We start from the raw sequence: 18,353 nt of genomic DNA, 5'->3' as shown, positions 1-18,353 counted from the left end.
AAATTGCACATACATACATATGTATATGCATATGTATAATATAGAATATAATTCTCAGCGTGTTCTTCCAACAGGAGAGACCTCCAACAAAAGGGAGCCCAAGTATTTGAGAGATCCAAACACCCCTTCACTTTGCTTTAATCAGGCTACCTCCACTTTTTCTGTTTCTACATTGAAAGATAATAATACTTTATTGGAAAAATAGGTTCCACGGCATGAAAAAGTTCAAGGTGGTGCAATGAAACAATATTTGATGTCATTAATGGTTTTTCAAGATACACTGCTGTGTAAAACTTAAGGCTATGTAACTAAATATAGTAAATCCTATGTTTACCTGTAACGACAGGATATCACCACAGATATCACAGACATTTAAAAGGTAAAAAAAGATGGACGACCTTAGGCCAATATTTTAGAAATTATATAAAATCAACAGATTGCTAGAAAAAAAAACAAGCTGCCAAAACTGAAAAAAAAAAAGAAAGAAAAGAAAATTTGAATAGTTCTGTATCAACTCAAATGAATTTGTTATTAAACACTTTTACAGGGACACCTGGGTGGCTGAGTCGGTTGAGCGTTGGACTTCTGCTCAGGTCATGATCTCTCAATTCACACTGGGCTTGCTGCTGTCAACACAGAGCCTGCTTTGGATCCTCTTTCCCCTCTCTCTCTGCCCCACCCATGCTTATTCTCTCTCTGTCTCTCTCTCTCTCTCAAAAATAAATAAAACATTAAAACGGTGGGGGGGACTCTGGGCTCAGATAAATGGATTTTACCAAACAGTTAAGAAATAAATAATGCCAATTTTATGCAAGTTCAAGAATGAAAGGTAAGATACCAAATCAATAAAATAAAAGGGAAAAATTATACAATCATCTCAATCGATGCAGAAAGATGGTGATAAATTTGAACATCTATGCACAATTTTAAAAACAAAATTCTTAGCAACATGAAGTAAAAGGGAAATTTATTACAAATAAATAAATTGTGGTGGCTCAGTCGGTTAAGGACATCGGCTCAAGTCATGATCTTGCAGTTTGTGAGTTCAAGCCCCACCTCAGGCTCTGTGCTGACAGTTCAGTGCCTAGAGCCTACTTCAAATCCTGTGTCTCCATCTGTCTCTGCCCCTTCCCTTCTTACATTCTGTCTCTCTCTCTCAAAAATAAAATAAACATCAAAGAAAATAGTATCTATTTTTAAAAATCCATCAGCAAACCTCACACTTAACTGGTGAAATATTTACAACTTTCCCTTTGAGACCTAAACAAGACTAGTATATTCACTGTTACCATTTCTGTGTTCATTATTGTACTGAGGGACCCAGCCAGTGAAAAGTATAATATTTGGACATAATAAATAAAACTGCCCTTGTTCACAGATGATATGATTGTGCATGTAGAAAATCCAAAAGAAATTTACAGATTAAAGATTGCTGCACACAAGGTCTATATGTAAAAATTAATTTTTTTATGTACCTACAACAAAAAATGCAAATATGAAACTTTTGTAAAAGTTGGAGATTATGATAGCATAAAAAATCAAATACTTAGGAATACACTTAAAATAGGATGTTAAAAATCTCTAGTGTAAAACACTGTTAAGAATATATAAAACCAGAATGAAGGAGTATGCAACATGCATGGATTGGGAAATTGGGTAGTCAGTACTGTAAGGATGTCAGTCTTCCCCCAAATTTAACCCTTAAATTCAGTGCAATCTCATTCAAAATCCCAGGAGTATTTTTATTTGTTTTTTAATGAACCTGAGAAATTGATTTCTTCAATATTTATAGAAGTGCAAAAGGGGCGCCTGGGTGGCTCAGTCGGTTAAATGTCCGACTTCGGCTCAAGTCACGATCTCACGATCCGTGAGTTCGAGCCCCGCGTCGGGCTCTGGGCTGATGGCTCAGAGCCTGGAGCCTGCTTCCGATTCTGTCTCCCTCTCTCTCTGCCCCTCCCCCGTTCATGCTCTGTCTCTCTCTGTCTCAAAAATAAATAAAAACGTTAAAAAAAAAAAAAAGAAGTGCAAGACTAAGCATAGCCAAACACTCTTGAATAAAACAATGAAATACACTACACAAAATTTATGAGTTACTATAAAGAGACAGCAATTAATGCAGTGTAATATTGGTACAAGGAAAGAAAAATATACTAATGAATCTCAAGACAGAACACAAAAACAGAAGGCCACAAAAATGGATACTTATGACAAGGCAGTCTGCAGAGCAGTGGGCAAATAATGTCATTTTCAACAAATTGTGGTGGAAAAACCAAATATCCATGTAATTAAAGATCATTGACTTTATTCTTTATTTGTATTTGACAAATATCAGTTCCCAGTAAATCATAGACATTGTGGGAGGCAAAACAATAATAAAGCTAATATAGGATTATTTTATCATGATTTGAAGAGAAGATTTTTTAAAGAAGACAAGGAAGAATTAACCAAAAAAGGAAAGATTGATAGGTTGGATTACATCAAAATTAAGAACATCTGTTCATCAATAGGCACCATGAAGAGAATCAAAAGCAAAACACACTGTGGATTATGTTTGCAACTCATGTAATTAACAAAGGACTCATACCCCAAAAATATTTAGGTTAAGGATCAAAAAGAAATACGGTAATCCAAAGAAGGGAGGAAGAAGATAAGAGAAATAAACAGAATTTTCACAAAAACATGCAAAAAGGCTGAAACATGAATGGTTCAACATTTCTAAAAAGAGGAAATGCAATTAAAACCACAATGTCATACTACTGTACCTCCACCAGAATGATTAAAATTAAAACTGCCAGTACCAAGTGCTGACAAGGATATACAGCAACAGTTACTCTCATACAATGTTAATGGGAGTTCAAACTGGTACAGTTACTTTGAAGACCATCATCTTTTATGAAAGTTGGACATATGCATACCCCGTGGGCCAATAGTGATATTCCTGAATATAAGCCCAACTGAAATGCATGCACATGTGTACCAAGAGAAAGACACAAGAACATTCATAGTAGCATTATTTATAAAAACCAAGTATGTGAAATAAGCCAAGTGTCCATGAACACTGGAAAAACATGAATTATATATTCTTACAACGAAGCTATGTAAATGAATGAACTACAACTATTCACACACACACAGATGATCTCACAAAGACAACGTTCACTACAAGAAGCCAGACATGAAAGAACACTTAATCTATGGTTTTAATCATAAAGTTCAAAAACCAGGAAAACGAAATCATGGCATTTCATGCGTGTTTGGATGGTAAAATTACAAAGAAAGTAAGGAATCAATTTCCATAAAAAGAATAGTGATCATGTTGGATGGGGAGAGAGGAGTAAAGAGTTATGAAGGGGTCCATGGAGGGTTTCTGGGGTGCTGACAGTGTTCTATGTTTTGATTAGGACAGCAGCTATAAAAGTGTGTTTATCTTGTAATAATTCATTATACTGCTTTTTTGTTTTTGTTTTATGTATTTTGTTTTATAATACAAATGTTAAAAACTGTCAAAAAATTTTAACCTGAATCTAATTTCCAGAGAGCAGAGGAACAATTCAAATGATACCACTAGGAAATGATCAAATGTTCCATATAACACAACTTGCCTGGTCTCTACAAAAAATTAGTCATTAAAACAATGAGGGAATGCTCTAAAACAAAAGAGACTGAAGAGACATAACAACCACAGTACTTTGTCTTTTTTTTTTTTTAATTTTTTTTTTCAACGTTTATTTATTTTTGGGACAGAGAGAGACAGAGCATGAACGGGGGAGGGGCAGAGAGAAAGGGAGACACAGAATCGGAAACAGGCTCCATGCTCTGAGCCATCAGCCCAGAGCCCGACGCGGGGCTCGAACTCCCAGACCGCGAGATCGTGACCTGAGCTGAAGTCAGACGCTTAACCGACTGCGCCACCCAGGCGCCCCCACAGTGTTTTGTCTAAACCTTGATGCTGGGCAGCAGACTTTTAGGCCCAAATACAAAATTTTAAATGGACTGGATAATAAACTATATTAAAAACTACCCTTGGGGCACCTGGGTGGCTAAGTCGGTCGAGCGTCCAACTCGTGCTTTTAGGTCAAAATCTCACGGTTTCATGAGCTTGAGCCCTCTGTGCTAGCAGTGAGGAGTCAGCTTGGGATTCTTTCTTTCTCTCTCTCTGCCCCTCACCCACTCATGCCTTTCTCTGTCTCTCTCAAAATAAATAAACAGGGGCGCCTGGGTGGTTCAGTCAGTTAAGCATCCGACTTCGGCTGAGGTCATGATCTTGAAGTTTGTGAGTTTAAGCCCCACGTAGGGCTCTGTGCTGACAGCTCAGAGCCTGGAGCCCGCTTCAGATTCTGTGTCTCCCTCTCTCTCTCTGCTCTTCCCCCACTCACACTGTCTCTCAGAAAATGAATAAACATTAAAAAATAATAAATAAATAAATATACTTTAAATAAACTTAAAAAAACTACCCTTAATTTTCTCAGGTGTGGTAATAGCATTATGGCAGTGTAATTGAATATCTTTCATCAAATAGCTGCATACTGAAATATTTAAGGTTAGAGTATCTGAAAAAAAAACTTGAAAAAATGCTCACCTTACAAGTATATGTAGAGAAACAGTTTTAAACAAAACAAAAAATTATTATTGTCAAAATGGTGAGTACTTACTGTAAACTTTTTTCAAACTTTCCTTTGAAGAGTTTGGTAGTAGAAAATTGAAAAATAATTAAAAATTAAATAATCTTTCCTATACCTGGAAGGAAAGAAAGAGGAAAAAAGGAAGGAGGAAGGGAAAGAAAGAAGGGGAAAGAGAAAGAAAACAGAATGGCAATAATAAATAACACATGGGAAGATTCTTGAGTTCATTAGAAGAATGTTTTTTAAAAAGCTATTAGTATAAATTGGCAATCATTTATTAAAATATTTTAAAATCATCTGTCTAAATTTTGTACATATTCTCCACATCCTTTTTTATTAAATTTGTATATTAATCTAAATAGACACAAAATAATTTTCCTAGTAAGGTAACATTTTGCACAAACAATACAACCACATAGTTCAGAACATAAAAAGCATAAAATATTCAACAAAAAGTATCCCTCTCAAGAGAAGAAAAGGAAACCCATGTGCAGTGTAGGTGGGAATGCAAGCTGGTGCAACCACTGTGGAAAACAGTATGAAGGTTCCTCAAAAAATTAAAAATAGAAATACCATACGATCCAATAATTCCACTACTAGTTATTTATCCAAAGAAGATGAAAACACTAAGTTGAAAAGATACATGCACCACTATGTTCATTGCAGCATTATTTACAGTAGCGAGGATGTGGAAACAACCTGAATGTCCATCAGTAGATGATGAATGGATAAAAAAGATGTGTATATATACACAATGGACTTTCACTTGGCCATTTAAAAGAGTGAAATCTTGCCATTCGTGACAACCTGGGTGGACCGAGAGGGTATTATTAAATAAGTGAAATAAGTCAGACAGAGAAAGACAGATACCATATGATTTCACTTTTGTATGAGGAACATGAAAAAATGAACAAACAACAATAAAACAACAAAACAGACCCATAGATACAGAGAACAAATTGAGAGGAGACTGGAGGTGGTGGAGAGTGAGTGAAATGGGTGAAAGGGATTAAGGTACAAATTTACAGTTGTAAAATAAATGTCAGGAGATGAAAAGTACAGCATAAGGATAAACGTTAAGAAAAATTTTTAAAAAGGCGGGGGGTGGGGGGCAGGGGGCGCCTGGGTGACTCAGTCGGTTAAGCCTCGGACTTTGGCTCAGGTCTGATCTCACCATTGGTGAGTTTGAGCCCCACATCAGGCCCTGTGCTGACAGCTCAGAGCCTGCAGCCTGCTTTGGATTCTGTGTCTCCCTCTCTCTCTGCCCCTCCCCTGCTCACGCTCTGTCTCTCTCTCTGTCTCTCAAAAATAAATAAAACATTAAAAAAAATTTTTTTAAGTAAAAAAAAATAAGAAAAGTACAGCATAGGGATATAGTCACTAATATTGTAACATTTATGCTGACAGATGGTAACTACACTTATTGTGGTGAGTTGCATAAAATTGTCAAATCAGTATGTTGTGTACCTGAAACTAATATAGCATCTTATGTCAACCATACTTAAATAATAAAAATTAAACCCCCCAATGTATCCCTCTCATCCATGTCCATGTTATTTGCCCTTCTAGATATTGTGCACTCATAAGCAAATTCATATATATATATATGAATACATACATATTTTTATATATATGGTACTTATAAATATTAGTTGTTTTTTTTTTTCTATGACACTTTGGTTTTTTCTGAGATTTTGTTTACTTTCCTGCAGCTTTGAACAAGTTTGTCATTTGGTGGACAGTGCCCTCTTGTGTATAAAACTGAATCTGCATGTCAAGTTCCGACAAAAAGTGGAATAAACTCGAAATTCTTTTACAGTTGTAAAAGCTCCTTGAGGTCATATGGTGTGTCTTCACATCAATTATTTAGTTAAGGCCAGCTCTAAAATATTAGACCTTTTTTTTAAGCCCTTAAAAAAGGTGTCCCCATGCTTGCCTTAGTGATTTCATATGTATTTGGTACTTTTTGGTCTCCCAAGTATTGTCACATCCATATTTTGCTTGATTAGAACAGGAGTTACTGTCCTTTTCTACTGAGGTATAATTCACATACCATAGAATTCACCCAATTAAAAAATTTTTTTTTGTTTTATTTATTTATTTTGAGAGAGAAGGACCGCGTGTGCGTGAGAGTGCACGCACATGAGTGGGGAAGGGTCAGAGAGAAGGAGAGACAGAGTCCCAAGCAGGGTCCGTAACATCACCAAGTTAATTTATTACATACTTGTCAATAATAATAATTGCAAATGAGTCATACATAAGGTCAACACAAAACCTTCTAAATAAATTTATACATCAAATTTTAACATGAAGTTAAAAGATATTTATAATTGTAATTAAAATAATTGGGAACTCATTCATCATGAAATTATCAGTATTTTTAAAATTAATCATAACAATCAAGAATTTGAAACAACTATGAAGTAATAATTTTAAAAATAGTAATCTAGGGGTGCCTGGGTGGCTCTGTGAGTTCAGTGTCTGACTCTTGATTTCGCCTCAGGTCATGATCTCAGGATGCTGAGATCAAGCCCTGCATCAAGCTCCATGGAGCTTGTTTGGGATTCTCTCTTCCTCTCTCTGCCCCTCCCCCATTCACATACACGGGCTCTCTCTCAAAATAAACTTAAAAAATAATAATCTATTAAAATCATAGAAATAAAATTCTTTTTTAAAATTAAAAAAATTAATGTTTATTTATTTTATGAGAGAGAGAATGAAGGAGAGAAAGAGAGAGAGAGCAAGCAGGGGAAAGGTAGAGAGAGGGAGAGAAAATCCCAACTAGCTTTCACACTGTCAGTGCAGAGCCAATTCGGTGCTCAACCTCACAAACCATGAGCTGAAATCAAGAGAGGCTTAACTGAGTCACCTAGGTGCCCTGAAATAAAATTCTTTAGAACTATTTCAGTGCTTACTTACTCTCACATCTCGTTTTCCATAATAGTTACCCGATTCATGGTCTTTCTTGCCACATTAGAGGCTTAAGTAGTTCGCAAACATTTTAAATTTTGCAAATTTAGCCAGTCTCACTGACTAATAATACTGGAAAAGAAAAATATCCCTGAGAGCTCCAACAGTATTTGGAAATGTGTTCAGTAAAGTCTTGCCATAAATATATTGTAATAATTAAATAGAATTCATACTAGATTTTAGAAAATAACAAGGTTTTCAGGTATGCATCAATGAACTATTCCTATTACATTTATGGCATCAGAATCTGCTTTTTTTGTTTTTATCTGTGTTTTATGAATGAATACTTAAGCTTCAGCATTTTGTGTGTGTACAATGCATGTAAGATTATTACCTACAACAATGTTGAAAACATTGTTGTGAACATTAGGAAATAATCAAGTAAAATTCATTGCATGGTGCCTAGTATATACAAGAATCTCAGCAAACTTTAGCCATTATTATTATCACTGTTATTTTCTGATGTTTTAGATACATTGTCAAAACTTAACTTTTTGTCAGCAGTTCTTTTACCCCAAAGGTCTTTTTTTTTAATTCAAATATAATTAACATACAATGTTATATTCATTTCAGGTGTATAATATTCAATAATTCTGTATATTACTCAGTGCTGTTCACGGTAAGTGCACTCTTAGTCCCCTTCGCCTATTTCACCCACCCTTCACCTGCCTCCCCTCTGGTAACTATCAGTTTGTTCTCTATAGTTACGTATTTGGGGGTTTTTTTGTTTTCTTTTTTCATTTGTTTCTTAAATTCCACTTATGAGTGAAGCCATATGGTATTTGCCTTTCTCTGATTGACTTATTTCACTTAGAAATATTCACCTCAACATCCATCCATATTATTGCAAATGGCAAGATTTCATCTTTTTAATGACTGAGTAATATTTCACTGTGTGTGTGTGTGTGTGTGTGTGTGTGTGTGTGTGTTTATCCATTCATCTATGAATGGACACCCAGGTTGTTTCCATATCTTGCCTACTGTAAATAATGTTTCAATAAGCATAGGGGTGCATATATCTTTTCAAATTAGTGTTTTCATTCTGTTGTGAAATACTGGCTCATACAGTAATTTTATGAATTTGTTTTTTAATATGATCCAGTAGTGATTCACATGTACACTAAAGTTTGAGAAGCACTGAACCAGAAAAACCATGATATTTCAGTATTGTAAGCTAATCTTTTTATGTGAAGATAGGAGAGCTTTAGTGGGGTATAATTGATGTATATGAAGCTGTACATATTTAAAGTTTATAAATGATGAGCTTTGATGTATGTATACATCCAGGAAATCACCATCACAATCTTTCTTTTGAAGGCATTATTGTTGTGGGGTGCCTGGGTGGCTCAGTAAGTTGAATGTCTGACTCTTGATTTTGGCTCAGGCCATGATCTTAGTTTTGTGGGATCAAGCCCTACATGGGGCTCTGCACCAATAGTCCAAAGCCTGCTTGGGATTCTCTCTCTCTCTCTCTCTGTCTCTCCCACCCTCTTCCCTCCCCTGCTCATGCACTCTTTCTCTCAAAATAAATAAATAAATAAATAAACTTAAAAAAAAAAGATATTGCTGTATCTAATGTACAAACAAACCAAATAAATGTGTAAACAGTTTGATGTTGGATCAAAGACAGCTTGATTGTGACATTTGCTATCAAAACGATTTCTCACCCTTCTAGATCTTCTTTTTTTTTTTTAATGTTTTTATTTATTCTTGAGAGAGAGATAGAGACAGAGCACAAGCAGGGGAGAGGCAGAGAGAAAGGGAGACACAGAACCCAAAGCAGGCTCCAGGCTCTGAGCTGTCAGCACAGAGCCTGATGTGGGGCTCGAACTCACAAACCGTGAGATCATGATCTGAGCCAAAGTCGGATGTTTAACTGACTGAGCCACCCAGGCACCCCAGTAACATTTTTTATTGTGGTAAGAAAACACATAGGGGTGCCTAGGTGGCTCAGTCAGTTGGTCATCTGACTTTGGTTCAGGTCATGATCTCACGGTTTGGTTCATGAGTTCAAGTACGACATCTGGCTTGCTGCTGTCAGGACACAGCCACATAGGATCCTCTGTTCCCCACCCCCGCCCCGTCCCTCCCTCGCTCACACTCTCTCTCTCTCAAAAATAAATTTAAAAAATTTACAAAAAGAAAAAAACCCACATAATATAAAATTTACCATCTTAATCATTTTTAAAGTGCATAGTTCAGTCGTATTAAGTACATGCACATTATTGTGAAACAAATCTCCAGAACCTTTTTATCTGCAAATCTGAACATCTATACCAATTAACAACATCTGTAATATTCCAATTTTTATATACATGATGTTAAAGCAAGCACAATAACGTATGCCTTTGTAAATTTCGTCACTGTGTTTATCTTTGTGGATAAAGGGCATTATTTACAAAGTCTTATATCATTTTGGCTATACCATACTTTTTACTTAAAATAGTCAAGTTTATCCTGAGAAAACAAATTTAAAGGGGACATTTTCAATTTATGCCTATAGCTTGAGTTTTAGAATCTCCATCTTTATTCATGACATCAATAATGTCTACAAAAGGATTGCATATTAGCTATAATTGAGTTTTTAATGGCCTGGTGGTATCATCTCAATTTTCCCATGATGTATTGGCAGTAGTTTCAATTTCTGTTTAGCAAATGTGTTTTTGATACATTTCAATGTGTTATGGAAACCAAAAAGTAGTTGTAAAATTAGTGTGTAAAATTCAGGGTATAAAAGACATTCTTCTGTTGCTTCGTTTATTACCAAGTTTAAAGAATAAATAGAACAAGGACCTTAATCCCTAGAATGTTTTTGAGTGTCTGTTTTTGCATCAGATGCATGGCCTTGTCATATCCCTGAACTCCCAATTTTTTTTAATGTGTATTCGTTTACTTTGAGAGAGAAAGAGTGAGCAGGGGAGGGGCAGAGAAAGGGAGAGAGAGAATCCCAAGCAGGCTCCACCGTCAGTGCAGAGCCCAATGCGGGGTTTGAATCCACTAACTGTGAGATCACCACCTGAGCCAAAATCAAGAGTCATACACTTAACCAGCTGAGCCACCCAGGAGCTTCCCAATTTATTTTTAATAAGATTGAAATTTAAGTAGTCTACTAAAAACTGTTCAAGGTAGAAATAATGGCACTTTTAAATCCATGAATCTAACAATAATTTTAAACTATTTCACATGATTTACATCTACTACTTCAACTGAAAAATAATCAGGTAATAGCACTTCTTACTTCATTGAAAATGATTTTGCGAATCACAGTTGCTATTATTTTAGTTGTTTTTTTATTTTACTCTCTCTATGTATTATGTCGTATTAGCTCATGTCAGTGTTTGTATTTTGCATAAATATATACCATAATGTTATGAATTGTTGCTGTGGTTTGTGTGATATGAAAAAACATTCTCAGTATCTCACGCTAACATTTATTGGACAATTCTCTGACGGTTAAACATGGCCTTGCCAAAAACCGCATCATCTATGTCATAGACTGGACACTGTCTTACCAGTACAACCTGTTTTGCTGCAAAGTTAGATTCCTATCAACTTTGAACACTTTACAATGTTCATTTCACTTCATGTTTACTAAGAATATAATACAAAATCTAACAGCCTTTATGTCTGTTCTCATTCTTCAGTTGCTTTTCCCCTCATTCCCAAAGAGGTTGCAAAACAGACAAAATACACAATCCTCTAAGCTAATGTAATAAAGACCAATTTTTCCCCTGCTTGGTTCCCCTCCCCTTCCCCCACCACCACCATTAGGAAAAATATATCTATAATAAATTTCTGAAAAATCCCAGTCTGAACTATCCTTTGAAAAGTTAAAACTTACCACTTGAGGTGTATTATTTTCAACAAGAGTGCACCATTGTTTAACATTCAAATTACTTGACTACTACCTAGAAAGATTTAATAGTCTCTGTGAATAACGAGAAATACGAATTTGGTCTCTGCCCAGGTTCCTGACACAGAGCTCCTTTTAAAAGACTCGTGGGGCGCTTGGTGGTTAACCATCTGACTTTGGCTCAGGTCATGATCTTACAGCTTGTGGGTTTGAGCCCCACATTCGGCTCTGTGCTGACAGCTCAGATCCTGGAGCCTGATTCAGATTCTATGTCTCTCTCTCTCTCTCTCCTTCTTTCTCTTTTCCCCTCCCCTGCTAGCACTCTGTCTCTCTCTCTCTCTCTCTCTCTCTCTCTCTCAAAAATAAATAAAATTAGTTTTTTTGTTTTTAAATACGCTTGTAATTTCTGGGGTGGTAAGAGCTCTAGAAGCATCTTTTGGTCTAATATTTGGTGTTTGACCCCAGTTCCTGACACAGAGCTCCTGAGTCCCTCACAATTTCCTGGATGGTAGGGGCATCTTTTGTTCTGATGAGGTAATTCTTGATGGGCTCCTGGAGAGCTTGGGGGTGGGGTGGGGTGGGGGCTGGGTCTTGTCAGGAGAAACACCAAGCCCTGATTAGAAGTTTGGATCTTTCAGCCCCACCCTCAGCCTCCCAGGAGACAGCGTTAATCATTGAAAACACCATAAAATTCCCTAAATTGTAGGGTTTGGAGAGCTTCCGGGTTGGTGAATACATACACATGCCAGGAGGGTGTTGCACCCCAACTCCATGGGGACAAAGGCAGCTGTGGGGGAGACCTTTCCAGACCTCACCCTACATAGACCTTCATCTGGCTGTTCATCTGTATCCTTTATTATATCACTTACAGTAAGCCAGTAAATGTGTTTCCCTGGGTTCTGTGAGCCATTATAGCAAATTATCGACCCTGAGGAGAAGGTTGTGGGAATCCCCAACTCATAGATCTGTGTAGCCAGTTGGTCACAAGTACGAGTGACAACCTGGGACTTTCAACTGGCATCTGAAGTGGGGGCAGTCTTGTGGGACTGAGCCCATGAATAACGAACACAGGAATAAATATGTCTAGAATTAATGAAATATAGTAATTTTCTTTCATGTCTTTTCTGATGGCTTTATATTATTCCTTTTCTGATATGTATATATATTTTTAAAAATTCTTTCTGACATTACGGAAATGTAACATATAGCTTAATATTTTAACTTAGCATTTGTAGCATTTTGATATAATATGCAAACAATATACCAGTGAAATTTTAATACCAATTAATTTTTGTATTGAAGAAAAGTTCATAAAAAAAAACCAATTTTTACAATTACTTACCAACCTTTCCTTTATATCTTTATAGTTTATTATAGTAATATATCTGTATAACACATTTATTTATAATAATATGTTATCATTATAAGTATATTATAAATATATAATACAAATATGTATTTATGCTATATATTTATAAATATAAATATTTATTATGTATCTATGTTGTATGTTATATTTTTCAAAATATATATTACTTATGTGATGTTTATTTATACATAAAAACATTATACATGTATACGATGTATAATACTTTCATGTAATATATTATCTCCATTAGGATAATACACACACTACCTATAGCATGTAGTAATATATTTTATAATATAATTTTATATTTATATATGTCTACATTTATAAAGAATTACCCTGTATCCGTATATATTTATAAAAATATATTATTGACATACGTATAACATCATACATATTATTAAAATATTTATATTATGAATACATAATTTTTATTATAGTTACTTTTTTATTCATTAAAGATGATTTGTCATATAGTGACAATTTTTGTTGATTTAAACTGGGACTCACCAATAGCATTTGGTACAGCAAACATAGAGGAATATCTGAACCACTACATGAGTTGTTAAATTTAACCAGTGCAACCAGTACCAAGAAGAGATTTCTCTCTCTCTCTCTTAAAAATTTTCATTATCTTTGATAATCATTCTATCAGCCAGAAAAAGTTTTTTATGATAAGCACATATTATTTTAGATAATAAATCAGTGAGATTTTTCAGTTATCAAATTCTTGCCTCTTTCATAAAATGGAATACAAAATATCAATCAGGTTAGAAAATGACCCTTAACTTTCATCTGTTGGATGACTATAATATAGTGATTTTGTTAGCATAAGACACATCAGTGCTGTCTGTTGGAAAATTATCACTATAATTTTGCAACTCATCCAAAGTAATAAAGATATCTGTATTAGTTATTTATTGCTGCCTAACAAATTACCCGGAAACTTAGTGGCCTTGGACAACAATATACATTTATCATCTCACACAGTTTCTGTGGACCAGAAACTTGAAAGCAGCTTGGGTGGTTAATTCTGGCTGGAGGTCTCTCCTAGGATTGCAGTCAAGATGTCAGCCAAGGCTACAGGGACCTGAAGGCCTCACTGAAGCTGGAAAATCTGCTTCCAACGTGACTCTCTCATGTGTATCGGCCAGAGGCATAGTTCCTCACTCTGAGGCCCTCTCCTTAGGTCTATGTGAGTATCCTAAAATCCTGACATCTAGCTTCTTCCAAAGCAAGTGATTTGAGGAAGAACATGGATGCCTCAATATGTTGTAAGACTCATCCTCTGAAGTCATACACTATCATTTTTACAATATCCTATCGGTTGGTTATTCCCACTAAGCGTGGAGGAAACTATACATGTACATAGTACCAGGAGGCTAGGATTATTGGAAGCCATCTTAGAGGCTGGTTACCACAATATCTATGATGTAAATGTAGCGCTCTTGTATAGTGCACAACTTGAACAACCATGCATGGCAGCCTTGAGCAGTTACATTGAACAATATACAGTGTTTTTAGAGAAGATGTTTTCTTTCTCTCTGAGCAATAAACTAGTTTGATAGGTAAGATTTCTTCCTAACTTCTGTGGTTTTTAAATATAATTTGTATATTTTCCCCTATATTATCCTATCCTAATGTGTTCTTTTCCTGATACTGTATCTTATAATATGGTAGATGGTCTTCATAAATACTTTTTTCTCTTTCCTCTTGGTTCTAATATATCTTGTTTCTTCTTTACTCTTTTCTTTTTCTCTTTTAGTCCTACTCCATTTTCCCTTTTTGACTGTCTACTTCATTCAAACAAATAGTGAATAATTTTAAAGCTACCCTTAAATAAGCGTTCTAAAACCATCAGTTCTATACAAACTGCTTCTCTGATTAGGATGACATACAGACCACATCCCACCGTAGGATGATGTCTACCTTCTGCTTTATACCTGTTGAACTGGTGTAATTTTTTTTAATATGAAATTTATTGTCAAATTGATTTCCACACAACACCCAGTGCTCATCTCAACAGGTGCCCTCCTCAATGCCCATCACCCACTTTCCCCTCCCTCCCACCTCCCATCAACCCTCAGTTTATTCTCAGTATTTAAGAGTCTCTTATGGTTTGCCTCCCTCCCTCTCTAACTTTTTTTTTCCTTCCCCTCCCCCCATGGTCTTCTGTTGAGTTTCTCAGGATCCACATAGGAGTGAAAACTATGGTATCTGTCTTTCTCTGTATGGCTTATTTCACTTAGCATCACACTCTCCAGTTCCATTCACGTTGCTACAAAAGGCCATATTTCATTCGTTCTCATTGCCACGTAGTATTCCATTGTGTATATAAACAACAATTTTTTTATCCATTCATCAGTTGATGGACATTTAGGCTCTTTCCATAGTTTGGCTATTGTTGAAAGTGCTACTATAAACATTGGGGTACAAGTGCCCCTATGCATCAGCGCTCCTGTATCCCTTGGATAAATTCCTAGCAGTCCTATTGTTGGGTCATAAGGTAGATCTATTTTTAATTTTTTGAGGAACCTCCACACTGTTTTCCAGAGTGGCTGCACCAGTTTGCATTCCCACCAACAGTGCAAGAAGGTTCCCGTTTCTCCACATCCTCTCCAGCATCTATAGTCTCCTGACTGGTTCATTTTAGCTACTCTGACCGGCATGAGGTAATATCTCAGTGTGGTTTTGATTTGTATTTCCCTGATGAGAGTGACGTTGAGCATCTTTTCATGTGCCTGTTGGCCATCTAGATGTTTTCTTTAGAGAAGTGTCTATTCATGTCTTCTGCCCATTTCTTACTGGATTATTTGTTTTTCCGGGTGTGGAGTTTGGTGAGTTCTTTATAGATTTTGGATACTAGCCCTTTGTCTGATATGTCATTTGTGAATATCTTTTCCCATTCCCTCAGTTGCCTTTTAGTTTTGTTGGTTGTTTCCTTTGCTGTGCAGAAGCTTTTTATCTTGATGAGGCCCCAATAGTTCGTTTTTGCTTTTAATTCCCTTGCCTTTGGAGATGTGTCAAGTAAGAAATTTCTGTGGCTGAGGTCAGAGAGGTTTTTTCCTGCTTTCTCCTCTAGGGTTTTGATGGTTTCCTGTCTCACATTCAGATCCTTCATCCATTTTGAGTTAAGAAAGTGGTCTAGTTTCATTCTTCTGCATGTTGCTGTCCATGAACTGGTGCAATTTTAAAAAGCTTTCTGTGTCTCGTAAGCATCCCGAAGTAGACGATAAATTGTATGGTATAAAACTGACAGGGAATACTAATAGGGAATTTATGTCTATTTTAGGCAATTTTATACAAGTATTATTCTTAGACAAGTCAGTTGGTTTTATGAATATTAAAAATAACTGACAATTTTCCTACAAGATGGCTGCATTTGGGTAAAGTGTGAAAACCAAAGTGGCCTGACTGTTAATGCATCATGAAAGATTGGGTGCTCTTTGTGGTTGCACTTAGTCTTATTTAAAAGTGCTCTTTAACTATTATTGAATCCATGCATATTTAGCAGTAGGAGGTGGGCCTATTCTATTGATGGAGGAACAATAGTTTAAAACAAGTCAAAAACATTCTGCTAACTGTGGCTTGCATGATTTTAAAATGTATAACCTGCTTAATGAGGTTTTAGTCATCAGTGTGGTTGGTTTATAACTTTGATTTGGATAAAAGACTCAGAGTCTTTAATGAGTCTAGTGGTGCTAATTCAGAGAGACTGTCAGGTGGAGAAAGGGGAAGAAAGACCTGATTGGAAGAGTGTCCAGAGAATTAAGAGAAAACTAAAGAATTCCCTGTGGTAAGGCACCTGATAAAAGCCAGCTGCTGGTGGGCGTCCTAATCTCCTTCCCTCTCTCTTTTCTCCCTCCCTTCCTCCTTTCCACCCTTCTTCCTTCCTCTTTCTTTCTCCTCTTCATCTTCCTCTTTCTCTCACTCCCTAACCCTCTGTATCTGTCTGTTTTCTTTCTCCCTCCCCCACTTCCCATTTCTTGCTTGCCTGCCTTCTTACCATAACTTAATGGAATTAAGAGTGATTTTTATCTCAGATTTGAACATGCTCAGAAATGTTTCTCACAATTAGTTTTCGTGTGATTTAATTATGACCCATCAGATTCTACTTTTTTTTTTAAGTTTATTTATTTATTTTGAGGGAGACAGCAAGCGAGGGAGGGAAAGTTTGTTTATTAAGCTTATTTATTTATTTAGAGAGAGAAAGAGAATCCCAATCCCAAGCAGGCTGCACACTGTCAGTGCAGAGCCCGAGGCGGGCTTGAACCCATGAACTGTGAGATCATGACCTTGAGCCGAAACTAAGAGTCGGACGCTTAACCAGCTGACCCACTCAGGCACCCCCACCCACCCTTTATTTATTTATTTTTCCTTTTGACACTGGCTGAAAGACAGTTTTTATTACTTTTATGTACCAAAAACCCAACAGTGTGCCCTTAGCCCAGTTTGGTGGACAGTTCTTTGCCTTTTCCATCTTGGCAGTGTGACCCACCCACTCTGAACTTGGGTGTTGCCTCCCCAGTGACGGTGGATCTCAACGTACCTATTGTCATCATTGGTCCTGCTAGCTTCCACCTGCTGAGCCAGTGCTCTCCTGGCTTCCAAGTTTACCTGGGTGAGGGTGACAGTGGTGCAGGTCTTCCTGTGGACCAGACGCCCCCGCCTGGCCTTCCCCTTGATGATGCAGTAGGGAGCCCCCATCTTACCACACAAGGCAGATAGGAAGACGACCAGCTCAATGAGATCCTGCGCAATCACTACCGGCTGAGGCTTCTTGTTTTCCACTACGGTGGTGATACTATTAACCCTTGCTTGAAGGAGAGGTGGCATCTTTGTGAGGACATCCCCTTAGACAGCAGCTTTCTTCTCTGTCTGGGTCAACAATCTCTGTTCTTCTCTTGCTTTGTCTCTGGTCTGTATTTGTGGGTCAGTTTCAGCTGTTGAATAGCTGCTTGGTGGCCCAAGGCCTGAGTGAACTGAATGGCCGTAGGCACTTTCAGAAGCTTATAGAGAAGAGCCATCTGTTGAGGCAGCCGGATGTAGTAGGGCCATTTGACAAAGCAGCACATGAGGCCCCTTTGGGGCTGGATGTACTATCCAATGTCAAAATTCTTGGGCCTTTTCTGTCAGGGGATGGAATACCTTCTTGGCCTCCTGTGTCTTCCTCCCATCAGCCCTCTTTCCTTTTGCATCTTGGGCAGCAGGAGGAGAGCTGATTCTACTTCTTTTTAAAAAAACATTGGTGATAGGTTAACAGTCATCAAAATGCTGTTCCTTGACCTCTGAACTTTGTGTTGTGACCTCTGAACTTCAGGTTCTCTGTAAGCACATTTCCAAACACCCGAAAGTACTTACGTACCTTCTTCCCTCTACCCCTTTATTTTTAGTACCGCTTCCACGATTTTCTCCTTCTTCAATGCTTTTATAACCCTAAAATAAGATTCCTGTTCTGGTACTTCCTCTTTTCTGCTTTTTGGCCATAAATTCTGTTCCTAGTCATGGATACAATATATTCTTGTGTTCCATTTGATGT

At 36.8% G+C, this 18,353-nt stretch overlaps 1 pseudogene; it reads right to left on the bottom strand.

Annotated features, from left to right (window-relative positions):
• Positions 1-17,227: 17,227 nt before the first annotated feature.
• LOC106983693 (60S ribosomal protein L7a-like) lies at positions 17,228-17,929 on the bottom strand (annotated as a pseudogene).
• Positions 17,930-18,353: the final 424 nt, after the last annotated feature.

The sequence above is a fragment of the Acinonyx jubatus genome, chromosome B1, assembly GCF_027475565.1.
Source record: "Acinonyx jubatus isolate Ajub_Pintada_27869175 chromosome B1, VMU_Ajub_asm_v1.0, whole genome shotgun sequence".
Taxonomy (NCBI): Eukaryota; Metazoa; Chordata; class Mammalia; order Carnivora; family Felidae; genus Acinonyx; species Acinonyx jubatus.
Note: the sequence above shows the minus strand (reverse complement) of the source record. Positions and strands in the feature narration are given on the sequence as shown.